Source organism: Canis lupus, chromosome 5, assembly GCF_048164855.1.
Source record: "Canis lupus baileyi chromosome 5, mCanLup2.hap1, whole genome shotgun sequence".
Taxonomy (NCBI): domain Eukaryota; kingdom Metazoa; phylum Chordata; class Mammalia; order Carnivora; family Canidae; genus Canis; species Canis lupus.
In genome coordinates this window covers 75,282,350-75,288,064 of record NC_132842.1, presented here as the reverse complement: position 1 = coordinate 75,288,064, position 5,715 = coordinate 75,282,350, and positions in this window count along the sequence as shown.

Here is a 5,715-nt window from a genome sequence, read left to right as displayed (position 1 = left end):
AATCGCTGAGCCTGGGATTGAACTGAGATTTATACCACGGCTCCCCTAGTTCTCAGATCTGCAGATCTGCAGACTCAGACTGAATTACACCACTGGCTTTCCTGAATCTCCAGCTTACAAGCAAAAGATTATGGGATTTCTCAGCCTCCAAAATCACGTGAGCCAGTTCCTCATATGACATCTATCTCTACACACATAGATCTATATGTACAGATTTACACAGATTATACGCACAGAGACACGCACATACATAAATAACGACATATATATGTATACTGGTTCTTTTTCTCTAAAACATGTATCTCCAAGGTTCATATGTTGAAGCCCTAACCCCTAGCCCTCAAACTGTGACCTTATTTGGAAACAGGGTATTTACAGAGCTAATCAAGTTAAAATGAGATCATTAGGGTGGACCTTAATTCAGTATGAGTGGTATCCTTATAAAACGGGCAAATTTGGAGACAGCTATTGCTAACCAGGAAAATATCATGTGAAGATGAAGGCAGAGATCAGTGTGATGCTTCTAGATGCCAAGAAATGCCAAAGATTACCCTAAAAGCACCCAAAGTTGGAAAAGAGACATGGAGCAGGTTTGAAGGAAGCAACCTTGCTAGCCCTTGGATATCTCAGACATCCAGCCTCCAACCCACCCCACCCACGTCCTCAGCATGTGGTGCTTTATTACAGCCGCTCTAGGAAACTAAGCCATCACCTCTTGATGGAAGATGATCAACATCACACTGTAGGAAGAGCAGGTGAAATGGGGTAGACATTGGCATGGCCATCTTTGGAAACTACAATCTGCCACACCCATCCTCTAGCCAACAAAGATTTACAGCCGTCCCACATGCAAAATATGCTCATCCTCTCACAAAACCACCAAGTCTCACCCTATGACAGCACCAGCTTAAAGTTCAGGATCTTACCGTATAAATCGGGTCCAGTTCCTGGAGCACAGTTAAAGAGCACAGCTCCTCTTGATCTAAAAAATCATCCATTAAGGAGACACCCCCCCACTGCCATGGTGGGACACATGATGTAAGTCTTCTCCATTCAGAGCAATCCTCACTCCCCTGAAGAGCCTGAAACCATCATCTCTAAAACTACATCAAGGATCTCTCAAATCCATTCTCCCTTCATTTCCTCCCTCACAGAATTAGATGATGTTGAAGTTGGAAAGCAATGGAAAGGTTAAGATAAGCCCGACACACAACCTGGACAGATCTCACCCTAGACACAATGCTGAATGAAGAAAGTCAGACCCAATAGATACTGTATGATGCCATTGATGGGAAGTTCCAAGGCTGGGAAACTAATCTGAAGTGATAGAAGTCAGAATAATCATTACCTTTTTTTTTTAAGATTTTATTTATTTATTCATGAGAGACAGAGAGAGAGAGGCAGAGACACAGGCAGACAGAGAAGCAGGCCCCATGCAGGGAGCCCAATGTGGGACTCGATCCCGAACCCTGGAACCATGCCCTGAGCCAAAGGCAGACGCTCAACTGCTGAGCCACCCAGGAGTCCCTAATTGTTACCCTTGATGATGGCTTGACTGCAAGAGGTCATGAGAGATCCTTCCATGGCTTGACCTGTTTGGTGGTTGCCCACATTTATAAACATATAAAGACTCATCTATATACACACTCAAGATCGTGCCCTTTATTGTAAGTTATATGGCAGATTTATTTAAAGACTTTATTTACTTATTCATTAGAGACACCCCCGAGAGAGACAGAGACACAGGCAGAGGGAGAAGCAGACTCCCTGCGGGGAGCCTCACTCAGGGACTCCATCCCAGGACCCTAGGATCATGCCCTGAGCCAAAGGCAGACACCCAACCGCTGAGCCACCCAGGTGTCCCTAAGGCAGATGTTTTTTAAATGAGGTTTAAGATAGTCCCAGGGTTCCTATACTTAAGGGTTTAATAAACCAATCAAATTCCACACACACATCCCAATTGGTGGAAGTAATTTTCTACAATGACAAAGGATTGCTGTAACTAGAAAGAAATAAAATGTTCGCTTCTTGCATTTCAAAACAAAACAGGGGGATCCCTGGGTGGCTCAGCGGTTTAGAGCCTGCCTTTGGCCCAGGGCGCGATCCTGGAGTGCAGGGATCGAGTCCCACGTCGGGCTCCCTGCATGGAGCCTGCTTCTCCCTCTGCCTGTGTCTCTGCCTCTCTGTGTGTGTGAATAAATAAATAAAAATCTTTAAAAATCAATCAATCAATCAATCAATCAATCAATCAAAACAGAACTGACGTGAAGCTATGCTCCTCAAACCCCACAAGGGGGCGCGAACCAGCTAGTCGTGATCTCAGAGGCCTGTTCAATGGTCCCTGCTTCCCATCCCCACCCACTTTTGACTTTCCCTTGGTCCCTGTGCACACCCGCCTCTAAGCAACAAGAGAGGGCTAGATCAGTCCTTATTCCAGGGCCTCTATTATATTAAAAAGGAGGAGGAGGAGGAGGAGGAGGAGGAGGAGGAGGAGGAGGAGGAGGAGGAGGAGAAGGAGGAGAAGAGAAGGAGGAGAAGGAGAAGGAGGAGAAGGAGAAGGAGGAGAAGGAGAAGGAGGAGAAATGCCAACACAGGATTTGGTAAAAATTCTGGTATATTTTAGATGTTTTACATAGAACCATCACACATATGTAATAAATGATGTATGTATGGAAGATTTTATGCATTCTAGGCTGTATTTCTGAGATTGTTGGGCATTTTCTGCGTCTCTCCCCAGGGGACCATCTCCAGCTGAAGAAACATCCACCTGCCCCTCCCAATATCACACACACACACAGAGGTTCAGCAAGGTGAGATGTCAGTAACTCCCAGTTTCTCATGGGCTCCAGCCTGTAGGGCTCCCAACAAACAGCATTGTAGGTTTCCGAACAAAAATCCGACAACTTCACCTAAGGGGACAAACTGGACACAAAGCTAAACTATTCATCCAAAATGTGAACATTTTTAAAGATAAGAGTTGTTTTGGGGTTTTAAAAAAATGATTCAACCATATGCTGTGGTTCTGTCATAGCAAAAAGCGAGGTGGGACCTCTGGTCGTCAGATCCCTGGGTTCTGCGAGTGGTTGTCATTTGTCAGAAACTGGATTTTGACTCTAACTGCCTTGGACTGGAGAAGCAGCCCAGGGAGAGCACAAAGTTAATCTTGCATAAGTGATGAGCTTCTGAAGAGCATCCCAGAGGAGCAAGGCCAGTGCGTGCAGAGCATGCTCAGTGGCTGCTATCCAGCTGAGTGCTGCAGGGAGGAGAGTCTGGGGAAGGGGCCCGTGACAGCTCAGGGCTTCCTATACCTTCAAAACTTCAGAATGGCTAGAAGAGAAAGTCTCTGCTGCTCCTCATATTTTTTTTAAACCAATACTTTGAGGGGCAGGGTGGAAGTCACATGGAAATCCTACCTCCCTCCAAGATTTCTGAATGTTCAGTTTGGCATTATTTTGATTCAGAGGTGAGAAAAGAGAGAAGACCAAGTACAGGAGATGTCCATGAAGATGATATTTATTCATTTTGTTATTGCTATTATAACTCACACGGAACCCACTACGAACCAGTCTAAGCACATGGCACTCCCAACAACCCTCTGAGGTAGATATTATTCAAATTTTTAGAAGTTGGGGAAAATAAAACACAACGTGGGTGGGTGACATGATGGACCTAATCATGCCACCCCACCCTCAATTAATATGCTGAAGTCCTAACCCTCAATGTTTGTATTTGGAGGTAGGCCCTCTAAGGAAATCATTAAGGTTGGATGAGGTTATAAGATTGGGGCCCTGGTCTAATAGGACTGGTGTCCTCATAAGGAGAGGAAGAGACACCACATGGACATGGAGAAAAGGCCACGTGAGGACACAGCACGACAGTAACAGTCTATAAGCCACAGAGAGAGTCCTCACCAGAAACCAACCCCGGCGGCACCTTGCTCTTGGACTTCCAGCCTCAAAAATGTGAAAAAAAAATCAATGTCTCACCCCCTCTAGCTGCGGTGTTCCCTTATGGCAGACTGATATGGGTCACCTGCCAGGTACTATTCCTTCCACTCCATTCAGGTGGTTCTTTCTCCCAGTCGTCAGCTCACACACATGCTGATCTTACTTTGCCCTCCCTCTGGGCACTTGCAGAGTTCTCTGTGTGGGGCTCCCTTCTCTCCTGGAAAGGCACTGCAAGCTCTTGCCACTGTCGTCTCCCCAGACTTCCAGCTCCATCTCCTCAAACAAGGGAGAAGAACACTGGGCTCCACCTGGGTTCTCCCTCCACACGCCACAGCCTGGAAGTTCTTGAAAGACAGTAAGCTGGGGTGATCATAGGGCTCCCCCTCTTGGAGTCCATTGGCCTTCCTTGCTTAATTTCCACTATCTTGAAAACTTCTTTCATATATTGCCTTTTTTTTTTTTTTTGGCTGTTTCAAGTAGCAAAGTAAATCTCTTTATCACTCCATCTTAGTTGGAAGTAGAAATCCCCCACTCATTCCTTCAAATGGATTTTATAATTTTCTTCATGTAGGTCTTATGAAGACCTTCTCAATCTGTTTCTAAATACCTAATTTTTATTGTTGTAACTATTTCCTCTCATCTCCATTCCTATGTACTTATTTCTAGAGTGGATAAGCTGTTTATGTAATGTTTACACATGCATATTGACTCTTGTATATGTAATACTTGTCAACAGATGTCCTGAGATGGACATTGGGTCATAAATTTATTAAGTGGCAAGAAACAGGAAGATGAGAGGTAGGCACCTAGAGCTCGTGTAGATACTCAGCAATGCCAACAGACTCAAGCTCTGCTCCACTCTTCTCAGCACACTGACTTTCATCCTCATGCTTACTTCATGGCACAACACGGCTGCTACACCAGGGCCCCTGTCAGTGATCCAAGCAGGGGAAGCAGGGAGTGGCAATTCCTTTACCAAGAAATCAAAGTTTCTCAGACTAAATTAGTTGGTGTCTTATTGGCCAGAACATTTGACCACCTGTAATATCAAGTCAATCTGGAGAAGCAAATGTTTGGCTGTAAATTTTACTGCAAATTCACCAAAAAAATCAGGGTTCTGGTGGGTAAAGAACTGAGAATTGATATTGGACATACAGCTAACAGATCTGCAAGCTACTCTTGCATTCTTATTAAAAAAAAACCTTGCTGGCTTTTAGTGGACTATGCTTTTAAATACACTTGACAATGTTTTGACTCTTTCTTTAAAGCTATTGCAATATTCAGGATCAAAGACTTGAACTAAGTGTAAATGGAAACAGAAACATATATTCAATATGTTAAGAGGCAGCGTCAAGGCCCTGTGATCAGACCTAACTGCACATAGCAATACTAGAAGCAAGCAGAAACAAAATGAGTGTAGAAAGTGCTACATAAATTTTAAAATAATAACCAGTGATATTAAATGTTAAAATTGTCTTTAAACACAAATGCGGGGCAGCCCAGGTGGCTCAGCAGTTTAGCGCTGTCTTCAGCCCGGGGTGTGATCCTGGAGACCGGGGATCGAGTCCTATGTCAGGCTCCTTGCATGGAGCCTGCTTCTCCCTCTGCCTATGTCTTTGCCTCTCTCTTTCTGAGTGTCTCTTATGAATAAATAAATAGAATCTTTAAAAAAAATAAAAAAACACAAATGCGGATGTATTTGTAAAATTTTCTCTTTCACATTTGGGCTGTCCTCATTTTAAATAACACATAGAAAAAACTATACCAG